Source organism: Oryzias melastigma, linkage group LG18 (assembly GCF_002922805.2).
Source record: "Oryzias melastigma strain HK-1 linkage group LG18, ASM292280v2, whole genome shotgun sequence".
Taxonomy (NCBI): Eukaryota; Metazoa; Chordata; class Actinopteri; order Beloniformes; family Adrianichthyidae; genus Oryzias; species Oryzias melastigma.
Window position 1 is genome coordinate 1,566,885 of NC_050529.1, and position 15,045 is coordinate 1,581,929.

The window sequence follows — 15,045 nt, forward strand, 5'->3', positions numbered from 1 at the left end:
TCTTTACTACAAAATATTCAAGTTGTATCCCTTCCGCTCTCTTCGGGGTCACCTGGACCCTGAAGAGAGCGGAAGGGATAAACTGGCCAATCGGATGCTTCAGTAAAACCATGTGGTGCCCCACCTCCAACGTTAAAAACATTTGATTGACAGATGCTCCCGAGCCTGCTTTCAATGGAAGGGGTGTGGCTTTCCAACAGACTCACTCCTGATTAGCCAGAGTGGTTGTCATAGAAACGTTGACTCAGACCGACCTGATTCCAACATGGCAACATCCGTATCATGGAACTATGGCGATTGAATTGACTGGAACCAAAGGTAAGTAACTTTCTTTGTTTGACATCCAAGGCACTTTATCCATCTCTATATACTGTCAATGCCCCCCCCCCCTCCAGTGTATCTTGAAGTACTTGTATGGATAATTGAAGTTATACCCACTTATGACATAGAGGTGATTCCGTCATACGGCGTCCTTACACCACACTCTAGTCTTAGTAAGGTGTGAGTTCTGACTCTTTACTGCTAATCCTAAACTTTGATGGATTCTGTATTTTCATGTTCACTGAAGTATTTAAAGTTCAGAGGACGTCGTTTCTCCTAAACTTTGAGTGTTCTCAGGACCGTTCTGTTCACGACTGTCCGCCGCCGCTCGGCGATGGTCAGATTTAAGTGTTTGACCTTCATTACGGTCCGCCCTCAAACACTTGTCATATGTTTCCTGTTTGTGTTTGCGGCGTAATCTGCTCTGCAGCTTCAGTGATGGCTCGTAATTGCTTTTGTGTCACTATGTAAATACCCCGTGAAGCAAAGGTCACCCGAAACCGAATGTCAGCCGGTGACGGGCCGTTGCTGGGGATGAAGGTCAGCTACTATGGCGACCAGACAGTGTGCATCACATGCGCACAAGAGCAGTATAGATAAGGTCAGAGCTGATTTTGACTCTTTGACCACATGGATGCGGCCTGTTCCATATTAATCAGCCTAAACTGCAAATGAATATTAATAGAGCTTAAAGGTTCATGCATTTTTATGAGTGGAGCTGTGATGAGCTGCTATCCAGCTGTGCTCAAACATTCATTGACTTTTCCATATACCTGGCGTGCATTCAGCAACCTCCTCCAAACAGCTGAGAGTTCGAACCCCGACAGCAGTTAGAGGAAAAGTCTTCCAATTAGCTAAATAATGTTTAATAAAAGCAGAAGTCAAAGTCACATTATTGTGTTTTTCTTCACGTTCGCTCGGACGGCCTGCGCCTTTAATCTCAGCCTCCGACATTGATCTTACTGCTCCTTCCTCTAACCATCATCACCTCTGCTCTGAGAGATCGATGCCTGGGGCCCGTCCTCAGAGCGCAGAAGTGTCCCTCCCCATGATTTTCCCCCATCGATCCTGCTGCAGATTACAAACCCAGCGGCCCGTCATAAAGTCTGTGGACGCTCCAGGGGACGCCAGATCCCGGCGGCGTGGAGGAACTGATCAGATCAAACAGCCGTGTAGTAAAACAGCCGTTTATGACCCGCTGACGGTGTTGTGACAGTGCAGCCTGTCCATGAACACCGACACAGGGGCCTGTAAATCTAGATTATGGCATCGTGATCACCTCGTCAACTTTAGGAGGTTTTAATGAAAATGTAATCTGAGGAAGGTTCACCCGGACAGTAACTCATCTGCTAACCGAACAAACCGTTCAAACTTCTCCTTCAGTATTAAGGTCATAGTTTTGTTATAATGTTTCTAAAACAAACTCTGCCAAAGTTTGTTTCGTATTTGGATCCACGTTTGGGTTACAGATTTGTTCTTGGACTAAACAGATGTTTAGCCAGTAAGGCTACGGTCACCTTTCCCAAAATACACCATGCAGCCAAATAAATGCAAGTTTTTCAGCCAATGCAGCAGGTCGGCGTTTGTAATCGGGAGGCAGTAGTTGTATTTTAGAAACATTTTACCACAACCGGACAGTTTTACTCTAAAAGTTGACATCAGTCAGTGACTGTCCAGGTGAAACAAAGACATAGAGGCATTTGGATCCATATGCAGGCAGGTTAGTTCAATAGTGACCAAAAACAAGGCGGAGTCAAAAGCCAGACAGGAGTCAAAAACGAGGAGAGAGACGAGGGCGAGAAAAACAGGCAAAGGTCAAAACACGGCAAGGTAAAAGTATAAGAGAAAAACTCAGGATTGCTGAGTAAATTCTTGGCAAAACTTCACAAAGAGTAAAGTCCAAACGGGTTAAATAAATGTAGAGACTGATGGAGAAAGGACTCTATAGGGTCATATCAGGACCAGCTTAAACAAAAAAACAGACGGAAAACTTGAAAAATAGACTTAACTGAAAAAAAACATAAAAAATTTGAAAACAAGATGTTGTGAATTTGAAAATATATTTATATTTTTAATTTGAAAAACAATTTTAACAAAAAAAACTATAAATGTGGAAATTACCAGTTGAAAAATAAAGTATCCATGAGTAACAGCTGCTGTTTGGAATTTTCAATCCTTTTTTTTTACACTTTCAATTCGGATTTTCAAGTTTTCGCTGCTAAGTTAAGCTTAATTTTACATGGGGCGGAGCTTTGGGCTCATTGGCTACCTGAAAATGCATCCCATGATTCCCTAAGTGGTTAAAGGTGATGGGACGTCTTTCTGCTGCAGAACGTTGACTCTTTATGTCACCACACTCCGATCAAACTTAGGGAGAGCAGGATCACTACTGTTTGCCCTCGCTAATAATGCAGTGCACATTATATGTTCTAGATGTTTTTTCAAATTTTCTTTTTTTTTCAAATTTTCAAAACATTTTTCTTTCACATATTTTTTTTTCAAATTTACAATGTCTTGTTTTCAAATTTTCTATTTTTTTTTTCACTTGCAAAGTCTATTTTTCAAGTTTTCCGTCTGTTTTCTTGTTCACTTTATGCTGATCCTGATTTGACCCCATAGGGCTTCCTTTGATGGTTGGTGGTGGAACTGGAAGTCGACACCAGGTGCATTTGGAGGTCGCGGGGTGACTCTCCAATGATAGGCGGCATGATTGTATTTCTTTTTCGCACTTCCCCTGTAAGAGAAACAGTTTTTTGGCTATGCAAACACCGTGTGCACTGCCCCTTTAGGAGGCAACCTAGCATACAACACTCGGAGCGTGAGGGTAGAGTCTAAGCCGGTCCAGTTAGACACTGAGACAACAAGTCAAATGATGAGGTTTGTGTTTTTCAGCTCTTATAAGTTACATTTTCACTGTGCTGGACTCACAGGAGCCTCTCCCAAAATCCAGTGAGTTTAAAAGTATAAAAGCCGTTTGGTAGAGACTCCTGTGAGTCCGGTACAATACCATGACAAAATCAGGCAGCCACAGGGCGGATCGCCAACCGGCAGCAGCTCTGACTGGACGATGTGTCATTTCTCTGGTCACGGTCGTCCACATCAGGCGCCACCAGCCGCCCGGTGGCCTGAGGGTGTATAAAAAGGAGGCCGCATGAAATCTTGAAGACTTTACCGATGTTTCCCCGTCGCACGGTGGATGTTACGGTGGAACCGTTACATAAACTTTCATTGTATGTCAGCACATATGAAGAATTGACAATAAAGTTGACTTTGACTTTGACTTTGATAAACTTCTCACTTTTTTACAAGCTTTCCTCCAGAATGGTTGACTGTCCGATGTATAGGTCAGTGACTTCCAGATTCCTGTGGGATCTTCACTCAGCTCAGTTACTCTAAAACGTACTTTTCCTAATATGACCTAACAATTATCTAATCATGCAGGTGAAATCAATCCAAAGTATCTTTGGATTGTTCTGGGTCTTTGGACCTGTTCCTCTCCTAAGACAAAAGTTCAAACCCTCCCTGATTCGTGTCCTGGAGGGGTGGAGAAGGAAACCACCTTCTGAAGCCTTTGTGAAGCTGAATAGCCGGCGGTTCCCGCTGAGAGGATGAATGTTTTAATGCTCCTCACTGCAGAGCAGCTGAAGGGTAAAAGGCCACCAGGAGCCTCGGACAAAAGGACGCTTTCTGGAGGAGCTGCAGGAAGTGTGGATGACCTTTGAGGTCCGGGCGTTTGGTCTTTTTCTTCTGCAGTTTGAAAAGATGATCGACGGTCGAGTGAAAGTTTGTTTGTGTTATGAATGTGTCAGAAGTAAGAAAGTAGAAAAGACCAACAGTTGAGGGATGAAAGAAACCTGAAATGGAGATAATAGCAGAACGATTAACTCGATGGAGGTAATACACTATAGTACACTTTAGAGGTGTATACTGTACAGTAATATACTTTTCAGTAGTGCACTTTACTGTAGTATACTTCACAGTAATACACTATACAGTTATGCACTTTACAGTAATAAATGATGCATTTGAAAACTTTACTTTAAAACACTACATTAGTAAAACTTATAGTAATATACTATGGATTAGTACAATTTATATATATCACAATATACAGTGGTACATTTAACAGTATTACACTTCACAGTAATACACTACACAGTAGTAGACTTTACGTTGATATACTTTACAGTAGTAAACTTTATAGTAAAACACTACATTAGTACACTTTACATGAATACACTATACAGTAGTACATTTTACAGTATCACACTTCAGTGTAATTCACTACATAGTAATAGATTTTACATTGATATACCTTTCAGTAGTAAACTACATTAGTAAACTTTATAGTAAAACACTACATTAGTACACTTTACATGAATACAATATGCAGTAATATATTTTACAGTATTACACTTCATGGTAATATACTTTACTGTAGTCCACTACATGGTACTCGGCTTTGACAGTTGACAGTAGTACACTTTACAGTAATAGGATGATGTCATCATATTACACAACATTAAGTGTACTACTTTACACTAATACACTTCACAGTAAAAACTTTACAGTAATACACTTTATAGTTGTACACTTTACACTAGTATACTTCACACTAGTACACTGTACAATAGTACACTTTACAGTGATACTACGCAGTAGTACACTATACAGAAACACACTTCAAAGTAGTACACTTTACAGTAATGTACTCGTCAGTAGTACACTTTACAGTAAAATGCTATACAATCGTACACCTTACATTAATACTCTATATAGTAGTACTTTTTACAGTATTAAATTTCACAGTAATACACTTTACTGTAGTATATTACACAGTTTTAGACTTTACGGTAATATACATGACAGTAGTGAACTTTACAGTAATATGATGACACCATCATATTACACATCATCAAGTGTACTATTTTACAATAGTACACTTCACACTAGAACACTTTACAGTAGTACATAAAACCCTATTAAAATTTACAGTAGTGATGGCTAAAGGATCAAACTTGTACAAAAAGGAACACAATGTTGTAAACATGCTATTTTAAATAAAGTTTTTATTCATAAAAGTCCTATTTTCATTGTTTGTTCTCGTCCGTACCATAAAATCTCTGTACCGTCTCGTCGATGGAGCCATGTGATTTTCTTTGATTTGTGTCTTTTGGCCGTTTTCTTTCAGTTTATTCTGTGGTTTCAGTGTTTAATGAATCAAATCTAAAAACTCTGGAGGACTTCTGCTGCTGACGTCTTCACTGATAATTCCCTCTGAAAAAAGGTTGTTAAGAGTTCAGTAAAAGACTTCAAATGTTTGAACTCCCCCCTCCTGGATGCAATCTGCTGATGAACTTTCCAGCATTAAACATGCGGCTGCATTGTTCCCCGTGGCGCCCGCTCGCCGTCCTTTGGAGCGTCGCACTAATTGAAGATTAACTGCTGGATTGTGCTGCTGCTGATGCTAAAACTCTGGGTTTGCTTTGGGAAAAGTGGCGACCCTCTGTGCCACGACGGCGTGCTGCTGCTGTCCGAGCTTTTAAGGTGGACTTTAATCGTTTCTGCTGCTGGTCGGACGCAGGAAGACGCAGCCGCACGCTCTCCCTGAAGGGTTGTTGGGATTTATCGGCTTTTAACCTGCAAATTGCCTCGTTGGTTTTCCCCCGTCTGACCCGAGGATTTGTTGATGGAGACTCTAATGAAGTGGAACTCAGAGCTGGATGTAAATGCTGTATGACCTCACGCTCCCACATGTTTTGTGAGGGTTTAAAAACTGGAACAGATCCTCTTTGTCACCGTTTCAGGGCTGGAGTTCCTATGTGTTGTCATGGTAACGGTGGTGTGATGCTGTGACTAATTATTGTCAGCTCTGATCCTTCTGTTGTCTGCTCCTTTCCTTTTCTCCGAAGCCTGATGATGTTGAACCTTCATCTGAAGCTGCTTCCAGCACGGTTGTCAATGTTGTTGTTGTTGTTTTTTTTTAAATTGAGTGAAACAACTAATTATCTGAATTATCTAGTTTATATTCAAGAAAAACTGAAAGATATAAAAGAAAAACTACCACCATGGAAGAAAGAATAGTTTTTGTTTGACACTAAATTAATATAACTGGAAAATACATGAAATATGCAAGGAATTATGGGTAGTTTATACAAATAAAACTCAAAACCTAAATAACACATCGACTGATAGCAGATCCCTGTAACTCAGAGGTTCATAGCAATAAAGTAGTAAAGTTTGAAGACACGTTAAAGTCCTTTGTAACACGAGCGCCAACGTATGTTAGCTGTGTGACTGCAGCGCCCTCATTGGTCTAAGACCTTGTGCGTGGAAGGTTCTGGTGGGCGGGAACAACAGAATTCTAGTTTCAAGAAAGACGTTTTCTAGACAGATCTATTTTCATTTAATCTTGTAATCTATCATCTTGGATCCTAAAGCTTAAACCTTGATCCGGATTGACACTGGTCTGTGTCCGGTGCGTTGCGTGGAGAGTCCGTCTCACATCCATCAGTTAAGGTGTATTCAGACTGGACACATTTGGTTATGGGGTCCAGATGACCCACCCTTACATTGATGTGTGATCCCTCCCATGACAAGGTGGATTTTATGTCTGCCACGGACACCAGAGAAGATAAAAAAATCCTTAAAAAAAGAGTTCAGCACACTGTCTTGGGGGGTCCAGATGACCCCACTTTTAATGTAAACATGTCCAGGAGAGCACAAGGGTTACAAACACTCATTCTGACATTAAAAATATGTCATTTGGTAATCAAAAACAACAAACTTAAATCAGATGATGTTACGTTTTATCATCAGACCAGCTTCAATAAAACGCTCAGTAACTCTTATCAGACTAAATAAATATCTTCTAGCTCGCCGCACATTGGGATTCCTCAAATCTGTTGTGTTCCACACATGTTTATTTTGGTGTAACATAACTTACACACCAGTTCCTTTTATCCGGTTAACCCTCGACACTGTAAAAGCCAGTGTTCACTATGACCTATCGCCCGCAGCATACCCATAGAAAAAAATGTGCATGAAGATTTTCTGTCTACAGGTTCACTGAGCCGTCTATGACCTTGATATTTTGTGCAGGTCTGACCAATTTTGACCTGCAGTTGAGACTAAAGCTTTACTTAAAAACGGACTAAAGGGATTAATAATCGTGACAGAATGACATGGTTTCATGAGTGTTAACAGGTTTACACTCATTCTTTCAAGCACAAACCTTTCAGGCTTTAACTGTTTGGCCTTTTATCCACTCAGAAATGAGAATGTTGTGTCTGAACTATAAAGACTTGAAGAGAAGCACTTGAAAGAACTTGTAGAGTAAAATCAATGAGACAGAAATGTTAGCAAAGCTGGATCCAGAAACACTGATCTGATGATAAAAAAAGAGCTTATGTAAAAGTTGGAAGAAATAAAACATTGAAATGAGCTCTCAGTAAATCTGTCTCCTTGATTTAAGTTGATAAATCTGCTCATTAAATCAAGTCTTGTAGTGAATATGAGCTGCTACTTGACAGCTTCTCTCCACATCAGTGTGATGCATTCAGGGGTTGATTAAATATCTATGGGTTCAGTCGCCTCAGTGAGTGAAGTTAATATGAAGAAGTGCCTGTAGATCCATCTGAGGAGCGCTGATGTCACAGCGAACCTTCATCACAGCTGCATAGAAGAGCAATCGTTCAACTATGATCAGATCAATGAAGGAACTGATGATGACTTGATTACTGTCAGAAGAGCGTAGAACGTCTGAATGTGACCGACATTTCTCAGAGTTTACCCCACAGGAATATTGAGTAGATCCGTCTGCAGGTGAGTCCGCCAAACGCCGGATCTTTGGCGTTTAAGGTTTTGTGAGTCAGGTGTGGGAATAAAGGTTCTCCACTGGACCCAACAAACTGGAAAAACCAAGAGGAGATGAAGACTCACTGAATATTTAGGGAAAAACTGATTCTGTGGAAACAAATACTTGATTATGAATCAAGAAAACCGTGACACAGAATTTGAGAGGTTGGAGAGAGTCTAGTAGAAATCAAAAGTTCTGATCAGATGTACACTATATTACTAATAGCATTGTCTCACCTGCCTTGACTCCCATCCAACCCATAGAGTTCAATATGATGCTGGTCCACCTTTAGCAGATATTCCTGTTTCAACTCTTCTGGGAACCACAAGCTTGAGGAGTTTGTTTCTAGGATTTCTGGACCATTCTTCATTGGTCACACTGATGTTGGTGGAGAAGGTCTGGCTCTCAGTCTCTGCTCTAATTCATCCCAGAGGTGTTCTATGGGGTTCTGGTCAGGACTCTGTCCTCCATGTCTGTATGGACCTTGATTTGTGCTCTGGTCACAGTCATGTTGGAAGAGTTCCCACGAGCTTGGAGTATGAATTTGTCCAAAATGTTTAATTGAAAGTTCCTTTCACTGGAACAACTCCTTAAAAACAAGCCCACACCATCATTCCTCCTCCTCTAATGCAGTCTGAAATGTCCCATTCTCCTGCAACCTCCAAACCCAGACTGATCCATCAGATTTCCAGATGACTCCTCCCTCCAGAGAAGGCGTCTCCGTGGCTCTAGAGTCCAGTGATGGCGCTTTACTCCACTGCATCCACGCTTTACATTTCGCTTGGTGATGAGTGTCTTGATGCAGCTGCTGCCATGGAAACCCATTCCATGAAGCTCTCTGTGTACTGCACTTGGGTTAAACTGAAGGTCAGAGCTCTGCAGCAGAAAGTCTGTGACCTCTTTGACCTTCAGCATCCTCTGACTCCTCTCCATCAGTTTACGTTGTCGACCACTTGGCGTCTGAGTTGCTGTTGTTCCTAAACTCTTCCTCGTTGTTCTGACAGAGCTGACAGTTGACTGTGGAATATTTAGGACATTTCTCCACTGGATTTGGTTTCATCCTGTGACAGTTCCACACTGGAATTCACTGAACTCCTGAGAGTAAAACATTCTTTCACCAATGTTTGTTCAAACAATCTGCATACCTGAGGGCTGGATTTGATCTTCTCATGGCCAGAACAAGTGATTTTGAGACCTGATTCTGATTGTTTGGATGGATAACCCAATACTTTTGGACTTAAAGAACTGGAGAGATGGACCGCTTCTCTGTTTTTTGGTCTCCTCCTGGTCAGATATCGTTTCAGGTCCAGATAGATGGTTTGTTCTTAGGATGTTCTCAGGGTGACAAATCCCCCCAACTCTAGAAAGTTCAGTATCTGCATCTGTCATTATGAATCTAAGTTTTTCCAAACCATCTGTTGGTCATGGAGAACACAAGTGATGATACGTCAAACTTTCCATGAAGTTCTTTTCTTCTCCAAGCGGACTGACCACTCCTGAAGGAGACGTGACTGATTTCCTTCCGGACCAGTTTGAGGTTTCCTGACCGCTACAGAAGATTCTAAACCCTTAAAAACTCTGGAGAACTCTGGGGTCTTCTGCCCGGACACTGCGGGGCTCCTTCTCTGATCTCCTCTTTTCCCTCCTCCAGGGTCACAGGGAGGAATCAAAGCCGTTGTCCTGGGATTCAAACCGCCGGCGTGGAGCGGCGGTAATTTCTCCTTCTCATCTCAGCTTTGATGTGGAGCTCTGAGGAGCGAAGGTGTGTTTGAAATTCTGCGCTGGAGCCGAGCTCCAGAGGATGAAGTTTGTTGGGATGTTTGAGAGAGAAGTAAAAAAAAAAGTAATGAAAGGAAAAGTTTAAACTTTAAAACAACAGCTGAGTTTTGAAGCTTCGATTTCTGAAAATGGACACGAATGTTTTTGCTCACACAAAAAAAGATCAAAGATAGTTTTTAAATAGCTGTTATTCAAATGATTTTCTTTTACTCACAAATTCATTTTATTAACATTTTTCTCAGATTTTTTGTTTCTTTACTTGTTTATTTTGTATTTTCTCATCCTCACAGGTTGACTGAACAGACTGAGGTAATTGTCGGTTTCACGCTGAGATTGGATGAAATAATCACAGTCAGGCTGGTTTAAAGTATTAAAGTGAGACAGAAGCACAGTTACTAAGAAATAGTGGGAATCCAATTACACGCATGAAGACGGAGAAGAAACCATCAAATGAAGCTGAGGACGCTCACCTGTGAGCGGAACACCTGTTATCTGCTGTTGTCATGGAGACAGAAATGACTCTGGAACCTCACAGAACCACGATTACGTAACAATGATGGAGTTGGAGTCGGACACACATTCCTGCTCAACATCCATCTGTATCTGTCTGCAAAAGCAGATCCGTCAGAAATGAGATGGACATTCTGACCCCTTTAGTAGACCAACTTTGAATAGAACAATCTGCCAATGAGGGAAAAAAAATCAAGAATTCGTATCCTGCAAAAAAAAATTCTAGTCAGTGACACGTGTTCTCTTAAAATAAGATCATTTTGATGGTGAAAAACTTTTTACTTGCAAGACAGAAAATTAGAGGATTTTTCTTGGAACAAAAGCCGTTTTTCTTTCTTAAGATTTAGTTTTTATAGTTAGTCAGTCCGTCCATCTCGGGGGTGTCCAAAGTCGGTCCTCGAGGGTCGATCTCCTGCTGGATTTCCAGAAATCCTGCCTTATCTGCTGTTGATTACCTGGATCAGGTGTGCTAAACCAATCAGGAGCTTCAATGGCAGGTTGGTTAGAAAACAAGTAGAGCACCGGTCCTCGAGGCCTGGATTTGGACACCCATCTCTCTGTTTATTCATTTATTCATCTCTATTCATCCGTATGTCCGTTTCCATCTATTTATCTCTATTCATCTCTCTGTCTATCCATCTGTCTATCTCTTTTCTCTCTTGCTGTCTGTCTGTCCGTCCGTCTTTCCATCTCTATCTTTCTCTCCGTCCGTATATCTCTTATCTGTTGGTCTAAATAAAATTTATTTTTCCTTTCAAAAACAGAGATTCCACATAGCTGCTTTCTATTAAAAATATCTAATCAGGAGTGAAGTTAGACGATCTTTCAGTTTCCTTAAAAAGCGGATCCAGAAGATCCAGAACCTTTAGAAGAGCAGAAAACTGTTTTAGTTTGAAGACAGAGAGGAAGAAGACGAGCTGAATGCTCACATTCACAGAGGAACAGGTGGGAGAAGAGGATTCAAGACATGAAACCGACTTTCAAAGACAGAAAAAACACAAAATTCTCTTTGATCTTCTGTGAAGAAAAGATCCCAGCTGAGATACGAGCTGAGAACATCAGCAGGTGAGCTGGAGTCCAAACTTTGGAAGTCCACATCCTCCACTTCACTCGTCAGCTTCATCTTAAACACCTGCAGACATTCACAGGTTTGATTCATCTGTTGGAGATCGTGTCTCTTCCAGTCTGCTATCGGTTGGAACTCAGGGATTGATCCGATTGCTGGAGCGAGAAAGAGAGGAGATAATCAATAACTGAAGGAAAGCTTGAAGAGGAACGGCCTCCAATGAAATGACTGCAGGAAACAGAAGAGGAGCGTCTGTCCTGATGAGGAGAAAGAGGAAAAAGTTGTTTAGTAACAATCGTGTTTCTCCGAGCGTTCCAGCGGCGGTTTGAGTTGCTGGAGCGTCAGCCTGTGGCGACAGTCCTCGGAGATCAAACAGCTGCTTACGGATCAATGGGAATATTTGAATCGATACATAACAAACAGCCGTGAGGATGTTGTCTGGCTCTGACAGGAACTTTAATCAGGTCTCGTCTGAGGACGCCCACGCGCAGACGCAGGTTTGACAGCAGACTCCTCATTTATCCAGGAGAAGGACGTTCCCGCCGGATGATCCGGCTCAGAGAAGTGACGACTGAGACACTCTGTAAACCTGATCCCAGAAAAAATTAATTCTCGGAGAAAAGATGAATCAAAACACATTCTAGTAAAATAGAAAAACTGCTTTTGAGGCAAAATAAACAATTTAAAGATCTGTCGACTTTTCCAAGCATTAGAAACACTTTGTGAGACGTTGATCACCTGATCAGGAGAGGTTAAAGATCAACCAGGAAATCCTGTCAGGTCCACAGGACAGAAGTTCTGGTGAGTTATGAGAGCGGGCTCCATGAAAATAAAGACATTTCAGCTTTAAAATGAAATTTTTGACAACAGCAGAGTTCTTATCTTTATGCTGTTGTTTATTTGTTTTTTTATCTTTTTATTCACTTATTTATTACACTTGCTCTATTTTGTTTTTAGCTTATAATGTTCAGCACTAGAGCAAGATTGACCAGATTTACACCACTTTGACGTTTCAGTTTGTTTTAACATTTCTGAGTATTTCTCCCTTTAAATCTGTCCAACTGTCACAGACTCTGAATGAATGATCTTCACATCACAACAGCTCTGCTGCACATGCACTAAACCCTCATCTGACCCTCATCAGGGGCGGGGCTGCTCAGCTCAGACCTAAAAGCCACACCCCCTCAGAGGAGATTTTGGGAACAGAGGCTTCAGATCAACATGAAAAATGGGTTTTTAAGACATTTCTGTTGGGAGATTTTGGTTAAAAACTTCATAATCATCATTAAAACACTAATGGGAATGTTTTTTATTTTTTTTATAAAAAAATTTGTCATGGGAGGACTTTAAACTGTTGAACTTTTTATGCTTAATCACAGCAACATGACACTGTGACCAATCAGGGACTGGGACTTGGTAGCAACACGACCTGTGGGTGTGGTCCGTTTGAAAACACAGAAGGATAAATTAATAATAACTGTGGTTTATGCCTGATGGGATTAATATGATTAATTTGGATAAATCAACAGATTTTCATCCTCAAGTCGTCACATACTGACGTTTGGTTTGACGCTATGGCATTTCAGGTGTCCCAAACTCGTCGTTTTTTGCCGTCCTGACCGTTCCCATGAAATCTCAGGGCCCCCACTATCAGGCCACAAACCTGAACCAGTCCAGGAACGGTTCAGATACTCTAACCCAACAGATGCGCTACTGGACCCCAACCCAGTACCAGGTTAAGGTTAGGGTACCGGTGCGGGTTAAGGTACCGGTGGACGCGTCCCGAGAACCAGTGCACATCCACATCTGGTACCACGTCTTGAGCGTTGATTTCACAAACAGCCAGCAGATAAAAAAATGATGAGTTGGGGGCATCCAAAACATCAAAGAGTGTCGGAGGATCCTTAACTAAATGTCGGTATGTAGCGACTCTAGGATGAGAATGTGTTGGATTAACATGATGGGAACAGAGCTAGGAAAACAAAAACCTGGAGAAAGATTTATTTATTTAGTAACATTTAAATGATCAAATAATTTTAGTTTATCTGTCTAGATCACAGTTTTTGTATTGAATTCATTTATTTAGGAGTTAAACTGCATAGCAGAAATGTAACATTCCAACCAAAGTGTGATTTGTTTTCATGACACGGCCGTGTCTGTGGAGGTAAAGTAGGACTCCTGCTTCGCTTTTCTTCTGTTAATTGTGTTTCCATGCAGACGTGAAGATAAGGACGGCTGTGCCTTCAGTCAACAATCTTCTTTATTCTTATTTTTGAGTTTGCCTCCGAACAGCCCACAGCCAACTGATTATGTTTCCCGTCACCTCCAGAGCGTATAAATAAAACCCGGTTTGATTGGAAACGGCGGTTTTTACTTCCAGCACTCTGAGACGACGCTGACCACATTCTTCATTTTTATTCTATAACCAATTTATCATTTATTGACGAGTGCGTAGAATATTAAAACGAATTTTAATTAGCTGGAGTTGGACGAGACTTTCAGAGAATTTAATTGAATTCTGTGTTTGATGGAAAAGTTTACTGCAGGAAATGTATAAAAATGCAGCATTTTCCATTGTTTAGTATTAGAAAAGATAAACAACAGAACCACTGAGAACACAAACTGCTGTGAGGTTCTGGTCCAAACCCAGTCATGTGATAAACCGTCATTCTGAGCAATGTGTGTGTATTATTGTTCACCAGTATGTGTGTAAAGTCTCACATATACAGTGTGTGTCTGTGTTTGTTTGTGTATTTTAGTGTGTATTTTTCAGTGTGTGTGTGTGTAGTCTGAAATGGTGTATAGGTGTGTTTTCAGTTTGATATAGCCTTTGTGTGCATGTGTGTATTAATGTGTGTGTGTTTGTACAAGTATGTGTGTGTACAGTCTGTGTGTGAATAATAATGTATTAGTGTGTATTTAAAATTTTGTTAGTGTTTACAGTCTGACTGTGTCTGTGTTTATGAGTGTGTATTTGTGTGTTTGTGTGTATTACAGTCTGAATGTGTGTACTAGTGTGTACTAGTGTGTAGAGGCAGTTCTGTGTTTTCATTTTTCTTTCTTCTCATAAACTCGTTTCTGGTCCTTCAATAATTGAATATCTTCATCATCTCTGCGTTTCTCTTCCTCTTTTACGACGTCCCCCCCCCCGTCTCCACCTGAACCTGTCTCCGGTTTGTCCTCGGGGAGGGAAGCAATGAGGCCAGGAAGGGTGTTGGAACAACTGTCCGGACACCTCATCCATCACGGTGAACCGGAGCAGCAGCAGCAGAGGTTCTCCTCTCACCAAAACCCCACAAACAACATCGTTTATCTCCTCTTGAAATACAAACACAACCTCTCATCACTATCACACACATCTGGATTGTGTTGTTTCTGTCCACAGACAAGAAAACGTTCCAGCTCTTAATCCAAAGGCGCTTCAGCCTCAGAACATTCATCTAAAGCAGGGGTCTCAAACTCGCGGCCCGCGGGCCATCTGCGGCCCGCAGGATGATAATTTGCGGCCCCC

At 41.3% G+C, this 15,045-nt stretch overlaps 1 long non-coding RNA gene across 1 annotated transcript in view; it reads left to right on the forward strand.

Moving 5' to 3' along the window:
* Positions 1-233: 233 nt before the first annotated feature.
* Positions 234-15,045, forward strand: part of LOC112156110 — a 17,516-nt gene continuing 2,704 nt past the window's right edge. Inside the window, exons 1-4 of the long non-coding RNA XR_002920911.1 lie at positions 234-318; positions 9,831-9,941; positions 10,249-10,267; positions 14,729-14,807. This is a non-coding gene — a long non-coding RNA (uncharacterized LOC112156110). The remainder of the gene's footprint in view (positions 319-9,830; positions 9,942-10,248; positions 10,268-14,728; positions 14,808-15,045) is intronic.